At 50.0% G+C, this 8,521-nt stretch overlaps 2 non-coding genes across 2 annotated transcripts; both read left to right on the forward strand.

The window, feature by feature from the left end:
- The first annotated feature begins 8,135 nt into the window (after window positions 1-8,135).
- LOC142460514 (small nucleolar RNA SNORD104) lies at window positions 8,136-8,202 on the forward strand. The gene has a single exon (XR_012786706.1). It is a non-coding gene; the product is annotated as a small nucleolar RNA SNORD104 (small nucleolar RNA).
- A 189-nt stretch (window positions 8,203-8,391) lies between these two features.
- On the forward strand, window positions 8,392-8,521 carry LOC142460647 (small nucleolar RNA SNORA76). The gene has a single exon (XR_012786817.1). It is a non-coding gene; the product is annotated as a small nucleolar RNA SNORA76 (small nucleolar RNA).

Genomic DNA, 8,521 nt, shown 5'->3' on the forward strand with positions numbered 1-8,521 from the left:
AGTCCTGGAACTCTGGCTGCTTTGTTACAATTCAAAATGTCACCATGACCCTTGTGTGCACAGCAAATAAGACGCAAAGGGGAATGCTGACTTCCATCTAACTCATAAATCCGTAAAGAGCCTGGAAAGGAGAAAAATCAGTGTCCCAGAGGCTGAGCCAGGTGTTGGGTCCAATCACCAGGCCTGCCTGTGCTGTTTCAAGGTCTCACGGTTTCTTCTACCCAGTTTGGCTGTTCTGAAGTCTAAATAGAGTAACTAGTTCTTGTGTTTTGTGAGCTTCACATGACTGGCCAGCTCAGACTGATAAGCACTGGTTTTACTTATAGGGGTGTTGCTTTAATCTCAATGCCACAAGCGGGGGGAAAAAACGCCTTTTTGTTTCTGATAACGCTGAAGCTGGCATCACAGATGCACCACGAGGACGGAAAGGGAAGCTTCTTCAGCGCGTCTTTGAACAATTGACCTTCTCATCTAAGAAATATGGAAATGAGTGCTAGGCGACTTACTTGGAAGTCCTATTGAATGACACACATTCACCGAGGCACTATGGAAGACCAAAGAACCATCGAAGCATGGATTAGGGTCTGGCAAAGAACACTGAAAGTATCACAGAGTGCCAAGAGCACAAACAGGTCTGCCTTCTACCAAGTATAGCCAGAATGCTCCTCCAGCAAGGATGGCAAGAGACTTCAGGAGAGATCAGTCCCTGGAGGGGGAGGACACCATGCTTGGAAAAGTGGAAGAGGGCAGGGACAAAAGAGGAAGACCCTTTCACAAGGCGGATTGACAAGGTGGCTGGAACAATGGGCTCAACCTTAAGAAGACTTGTGAGCTGGCACAGGATTGGCACTGTTTGGTCCTGTTGTACCCAGGGTCACTATGAGTCGGAACCAAACACATGGCACCTGACAACAGCAACAATAGCAAAGCCTCCTAAACCATGAGAGATTATATGTCTTATCATTAAAGCCAAAGCGGGGGGGACACAATTTTGAGGGTGGCATAGGATTGGGCAAGGTTTCATTCTGTCGTACATAGGGAGAGTTGGGACTGACCAACGGCACCTCAACTCAACAACAAAGCAAAGGTCACATCTTAGTGTAAAGATACACCTTTTTGTCACCAAGATTTACATATATAAATTGACCCTATGTACAATATGATGGCTTAGGCCAGGTACACCACAGCCCAGTGGTTCTCAACCTGTGGGTCATGACCCCTTTGGAGGTTGAACAACCCTTTCACAGGGTTGCCCAATTCATAGCAGTTGCAAAATTACAATTATGAAGTAGCAACGAAAATCATGTTATGGTTGCGGGGTCGCCACGACAGGAGGAACTGGATGAAAGGGTGGCGGCGTGAGGACGGTTGAGAACCACTGGCCTAGCCATTACAGGGACACCGTTGCTCTTTCATCTTTGTTCTTGAAATATGCAGATTTCCCCGATGTCCTTTGATTTCCCCCTCCCCCCTAAACTCAGAGCAGGTAGAGTAAACTACTCCTTAGAGTTTCGGAGGCTGTAAATCAGGAGCAGACAACCTCATCTTTTCTCCCTCAGAGTCGTTGGTGGACTGCCATCTGATGGCCCTATAGGGCCAGGGAGAACATAACTCTTGGTGGGAATAGAAAGCCTCGTCTTTCTCTTGAGGAGCAGCTGGTGGTGGTTTTGAACCGCTGACCTTGAGGTTAGCAGCCCACATGGTAACCCACCAGGGCACCAGGGCTCCTTGCTCCCATAAGTGCTGTTAATCACCCCGGCCTGGACTCCTTTTTATTTTGGCAAATGTTGCCCTCTGGTGGCCGAAATTAGGACCCAGCTTTTAACGGCGTTTGATCTTGTCTCATTGGTTAAAGTCCCTTACTTTTTAAACTGATTGGAGGTTGGTTGGCTTGCAGATAACTGTGGTGGGCGAGTAGCTCCCTTTGAAGGGGACTTGAAAAGAAACTCGGGTAAAACCAGAAAGGGAGTTCATGGAAGAAAGTTCTAGTAACATCTCAAAGCAGAAGTGCCTTCAGAATAAATAAATTAGTTTTTGTGATCTCCTCTTCCCTGCCCTAAGATCCGCTGCTACTACTTCCAAGCAGAGTGACAGCACCTATGAGGCCCTTGCAGAGTCAATAAAAGGCGGAGGAAGAGCCTCTGATAGCAAGCTCAGTGAATGTCCCCTCCGCACCATGATGCTTGAGGGAAAAGAAAACAAACGTGTTTGCCACCGAAGGCCATTTGGGTCTTAGGTAAACAGAACTTTGGCGTTCTGTTCCGGGAGGACTGGAGTTGAAACGCTGGAGAGCGATTTCAAAGCGACTTCTCTTTACCCAGAATGCCACTCCCCTCCCCACGTGCCTTCTTGGATGGCAACGGCAAGTCTTTCTCAGTATCACGGCTGATATTTGTCTCAAAAGAAACAAACCAAACCCACTGCCATGCACTCCATCCCGACTCAAAGCAGCCCTAGAGGACGGAGGGAACCGCCTCCGTGCATCTCTGTGGCTGTCAGTCTTTACTGGAAGGTGCCTGGTGGGTTTGAACGGCTGACCTCACTCACAGCTCACCCCCACGGCACCAGTAGGGCTCCTTGAATAGTCATGGGTGTTTGCTATTGTTGAGCAATTTGCAAGTATGAGAAGACTTCAAAGAGTTTGTGGGATTAAGAGATCATGAAATGGTTTCACAGACTTTGAAGCCCCTCAAACCTGCTTTATAGGCTCATCCCACCTTATCTGCCCAACAATTTCGACAAGGTAGGTGTTACCGGCCCATTCTACAGAAGAGACATTGACACTGAAGGTTTGAAGCCCGGAAAATCACACGCAGCTAGTATGAGGCAGGACCAACGTTAGAAACCAGTTGTTGACGCAAGGTCCCCACTTGTCTAGCCAGGACGTTGCCCGCTAACTGGGTGAGGGGAACTGTCACAGGTGCCACCATTAGCTACGAGACCCTCTTGTCCCTGCCCACAGTATTAGGACCTGGTACTGAGACGAATCTGTGTGTGGCATTAGTGGGAAATTCTTGCCTTTCATGAGGGAGAACCAGGTTCAATTCTTGGTCAAGACACCTCAGCGTTAACCAGCATCCATCCGTCAGCGAAAGCGTGCGCACTGCAGGGTTCTGAGCGGGTTTCAGCCCAGCTGCAGGCTGATCATCAGCCAGTGAATGGCAGCCGTCCCACCAGAGACCAATCACAGGCGATGATGCAGGCAGGGCTGGCTGGGACTTCTTTGCTCCCTTATGCATGGAGTCACACTATGGGCCACCTCCCCTGTTGCTAAGAATAACCACAGCCAAGCACCGCGTAGTAGCCCCCGACTGGCATTCCCCTGGCATGTTGACAACGCTCCCGTGTGTGTAAATATGACGGAGGAGTGCTTTAAAGAACATGCGAAGCCTCCTGGTGTCACCTTGGGGTTGGAGAGAAGATTCTCAGGACTGGAAACACCCACCGGGGATCAGGAGCTGCTCCAGGGGGTTCCCCCCCCCCCGCATCTCGTTCAGTCTATGCTCACTAGCCTGTACGATGTTGTCTGTGGTCCATCCCCATCGGCGCCAAGTCTGCATGCCACCAGGGTGAAGTGCCACCCTTCCAGGTTTGTGACCGGGGGCCATCGACTAGTGTCTGACTCACAAAGACCCTGGGTGGCCGAGGAGCACTGCTTTCTGGGCTGTAGACTTGATGGAAGAAAGTCGCCCACCTGCCCACGGGGTCCAGCTGCTTTTGAACTTCTGGTTCGCAGCTGAGCACATAACCTTTGTGTCATGGGAAGGCGCCAGGCAGGAACTGTCACTAGCCTTAAAGGACATAGACACTCTGTCCACTGCCTTGCTGGGACAGCCCAGCCCAAGCCCCTGCCATCGTTGGACTCAGGCTCCTAGAGAAGGGCCCTCCTAATCTCCCCAGGACTGCCCTGGAACGTCTCTTAGCAGCTCTGAAACATTCCTCCTTCTAGTTAATCCCAGTAGCTGCACCCCATTCTTCTCCAGACCGCTAGTCAATACTAGGACCATCTTCTTTCTTGGATGTTTTTCCCTACTCAGATCTCACTCTTCCCGGCTGTTTCCTCCTCCCAAACGTGGCTCGCTCCCCAAGGCTGGCTATCCGTCCAACCTCACAATCACACGTGGCAAAGGAGAAGCCATGCTGCCAAGATGCCCACTTAACCCACCAGGACATCTCTAACTCACCCTTTGCTTCTATAACCTTCACCCCTTTTTATAGTCCTCTCCCCTTGTTTAAACATGAGAAAGTAGACAGACACATGTTGGTAAATGCTAACTGTCCATATTCACAGAGACACAATGTAACTGCTGAGCCCAAAGGGCAGAAAGCTGGGGAAAAGCTAGAATACTACCCACAGGGATCGGGCCCTCCAGTCTCCAGCCGGGCGAAGAGTTTCCGTTTTCCCCACAGAGCAGGGTGGTGTGCTGATCACAAGGATCTACATATAACCCCTCCCTGGGGGAAGGACAACAGAAAAGTGAGTGAAGGGAGACATCGGTCAGTGTAAGATATGAAAAAAAATTATAAATTATCAAGGGTTCATGAGGGAGAGAGGGAGGGAAGGAAGGAAGGAGGAACGGAGGGAAGGGGAGGATAAAAATGAGCTGGTACTCAAGTAGAAAATGTTTTGAACACAATGATGGCAACAAATGAACAAATGTGCTTGCAGTAGTTGTATAATTATCATTTTAACGATTAAGCATGTAGGGTTGGAGTCTAGCCTGTCAATCAGGTCATAGCCAATGAGGCTTCTGTGTGGGCATAGCCTTCCCCTAAGGATTCTGGGAATTCAGTATTTTCCCCCTGCTCACACCCTGGGAGACACAGCAGCGGAAAAGACACATGGGCCCACCCTGATGCAGTCCTGGATGCTGGAGAAGCCATGCAGAGACCGCTGCCAGCGCTGATATGTTTCCAATGCCACTGGATCCAAAGACTTTCTACTCACTGTGTCAGGGGAAGCCAGCCCCTAACACATTATTATGGGTCCGGTAGGCTCAATTGTACAGCGATAATAAGTAAAGATCATAGTAAAGTTATTGAGAGCATGAGAGAAGTATTGAAATAAATGGGAGTCAGTCACAATTCATGGTAGCATGCTCACCTCAGCTCCACTGGATGATCCATGTGGAGGGAGAGAGTGAGCTAATGCTAGCCCAGGCCTTTTATAATCTCTGGGGACGTGCAAGCCCCCTAATTACAGGTGAGGACATACATCACTGGAAGGGGCTGTCCTATGGGTAATACAGTAATGAGAGGGGGGTGGTCTAGGGACATACACACAATAGGAAGGGGAGGGATTGGGGTTATACATTCCCTAGCTCTCCATAGGAACCATTATCAGTAGGGTATAAACCCCACCTACTGGAACCAAATAGATGTCTGCAGGCATCCATTGTCTTTTACAGCAGGGAGTGGGGCCCACTTCAGTCTGGCAACTGGGAGGATGGCTGTGAGCCTCCCCCCACATCACTGGCCTGAGCTTCCTGTATTCAGCATCATTGCATGAGTGTGCAGAGGACTTTGTAGATTGGTATCGGACATATGGGCTAATATCGGACTTATGGACTTGATCTGGACTGAGCTGGGATGTTTTCTCAATGTTTAATTGCTCTTGCCTATAAAGCTCTTTCTTATACACATGTGTCCATGGATTTGTTTCTCTATCTACCCAGACTCACACAGACTTGACACAATGTATGTATGTATGTATTGTGACAAGAGCTGTATGAGCCCTCCAATAAAACGATTTTTTAAATTAATTTGGAACGTAAAGAGGTAGAGCCCACTTTTAGAGCAGGAAGAGACTTTAGCCATAGTTTGGTCAGCCATGTGTTGGTTGATGGCTTTTTATTTTTAAGCCTCCACACAGATAATTACCCTTCACTTGTTCCTTCTCTTTTCTTTCAACCACTGTCAATGAGCTCATAGGATTGGGGTCCCGAGGGAATATCAAAGAAGTGACAAGTCAGTGAAAGGCAAACTCCAAGGCAGGCTGTGGGAGCCCCAGCGGTGGTCCTGCGTTTTCAGCGAGGATTATTTGGGGCTTTCTCCAGAGCAAGGAAGAGGAGGAGCCAGATAGATGTGTGAGCGCGGACCAAGGTGGAATGGCACGGATGTGATTCCAATGAGGAGATTCAGAAGGAAGAATTCAACAACGTTCTTCAAACAGGCAGTCAGATCCAGTTGTGTCCCCACAAAGAGGTCCTGGTGGCCTACATGTAAAAGGGTCAGCTGCAAACCGAAAGTCTACGGTTCAAGCCCACCAGCTTTTGCATGGGAAGATGTAGTAGTCAGTTTTGGGGACCATTTACACCCTCCTCTGTCCTAGTGAGTTGCTTTGAATTGGACTGCCTTGAAGGCAGTGGGTGTGATTGTGTGTGTGTGTGTGTGTGTGTGTGCACGCACACGTGCTTCTGGCAAAGAATCTGGCAGTATGCATCCGTGAACCTTAAAACTATTTATTATTTTGATCCAATAATTCTGTAGCTTAAGGAGATCATCAGAGATGTGCACTTAGCTACACATATTTCATCACAGTGTTGTAGCTGGAAACACCGCAGCTTTCTTGCTCCAGGACTCAATAGACGTCACCTTCAAGAACACTTCCCTAATCCTCCCTCCAGCGACCCAGTGGTCCTCCGTGCACACCTCTATTTTAGGACACCAGAGGCCGGCGTGTTTACTGCTCCTTGTCTAGGGTTGCTGTCCAAAGGTGGTAGTCTCAAAAGCACCTAGCAGCTCCATGGGACAAAGAAGATTTACTCTGGAAAATGCTAGGAGGCAGTTTTCCAAGGTGAAACCAGTTTGGGACAGCTACCAACAACTTTATGGTAAGCTCTGTGGGGCTGTTGTGAAGGCTGCTGAGGACAAGTTCAGGACAAAACAAGCTCTCAGAAGCAGGACCATGTGGTTATCCCTATAGTGCTGGTCACAGCATTGGCTCAGTAAACCTCCAAATGCATGTTTAGCTGTCGCAAAGCAAAGTGGGGCCATCTCTCCCTGTGCGTCCACAGCAGGTGGTCATGGGTGTCTTTCAGCATTTGTTAAAGTATCGCAATCACTCTGGTCTATTAAAAACAAATCTTTACCACTAGAATGTGCTAGCCGATTGACACTTAATCCTTACAATTTCACTGAGTCTCATTTTTCAGAAATTGAGTCTCACAGAGGCTAAGTGACCATGGATTGATTCATTGCAAAGGCAGACTTGGACTGCAAACATGTCAATTTTGAAAGCGCCCGTCTCTTTCTGCTACACCAAGTTCCTTTGAACTCAGGGGCAGAGATGGTTTTGCTCACTTTACATGCTCAGTCCATCACTTCCAGGTGAGTGGTTCAAACCCACTCGCAGAGGAAGAGAAAGAAGCTTGACTGTCTCAGAAACCCCAGGGATTCAACTAGATGGCGGTGGGTTTGGTGTTTAAAACTTAATAGAAGGCCGCGCAGGGGAACAAAGGGTTAAGTGCCAACGTTAACCCAAAATATCAAAACCACCAGGCTCCATAGGAGACAAATTTCTCCTGGCAACGTGGTGCCGTGAAGATTGCACCCTGTGTCCTACAGGGTGACTGTGAGTCAGAACCGACTCTACGTCAATGGATTTTGAGTTTTGGTGAAGAAATGTCCACATTCATTGCTGCTGAGAACGTAATAAGCAGGAACTCATTGAAGGCTAGGCTTAAGTCTCGAAACACTGTTACAGGGTCTTAATGAATTGGAATCCACGTATTGGGCTTGGTGTGTGTAGTTGTTTGTAGTTTCCTTTTGTGCGCTGCACAGAAACGAGCCAATCACAAGTAGGCGATACACAGGCGACACGCAACTGCAGAGAGCTCCGATTCACCAGTCGTTTTCCCCTCCCTAGGCTCCGCCTCGATGGTTGGTGTGGGACCACTCTAGACTCTGGAGGACTCAGGGAGCCTGACCAATCATTAGGTGCTTTTGCGTGCACGTGGTCCAGAGCTTGATTCACGATTGGCTAAAGGGTGGTAAAGCCCGCCCCTCGCTTCCCGTCCGCCCCTTTAAGTCGGCGCCGCAGCGGCGGACCGGCCTTTCGGCGGCTGCGAGGTGAGGTGGGACGGTGTCCTCTCCGCGGCCGGGTCGGCAGGGAGCGGGTGGGAAGCCCGCGGCCCGCGGGGATGACCTCCAAGAAAGCACGTGTTAGACTGCTGACGTCAGTGATGCGAACTGGGTCTGAGCCGGGCCGCCGGGGCTGCAGGGGGAGGGGGCGGCCTTTGGGGGTCGCGCCGCTCATGGCCCGCTCTTGTTGTTGCAGATTCAGTCGGACCGCTGTCGTCGGACCTCATTGCCTCCCATCCCCCCAAGCCACGACTCAATAAAGCGATTGGATCGCAACCCTCTCTGTTCTCGGAGTTTGGTGTCCACCTCGCGCTGCCTTTGAACCCGCCGCGCCTGCCCGTGGCGCGGGGGGTTACGCTGCGGCGCCAGAGCAAGTGCTGGCGCATAACTGGGGCCGCCAAGCCTCTGCGGGCGGCCCTTTTAACCGCCAGCGACACGG

The sequence above is a fragment of the Tenrec ecaudatus genome, chromosome 10 (assembly GCF_050624435.1).
Source record: "Tenrec ecaudatus isolate mTenEca1 chromosome 10, mTenEca1.hap1, whole genome shotgun sequence".
NCBI classification, from domain to species: domain Eukaryota; kingdom Metazoa; phylum Chordata; class Mammalia; order Afrosoricida; family Tenrecidae; genus Tenrec; species Tenrec ecaudatus.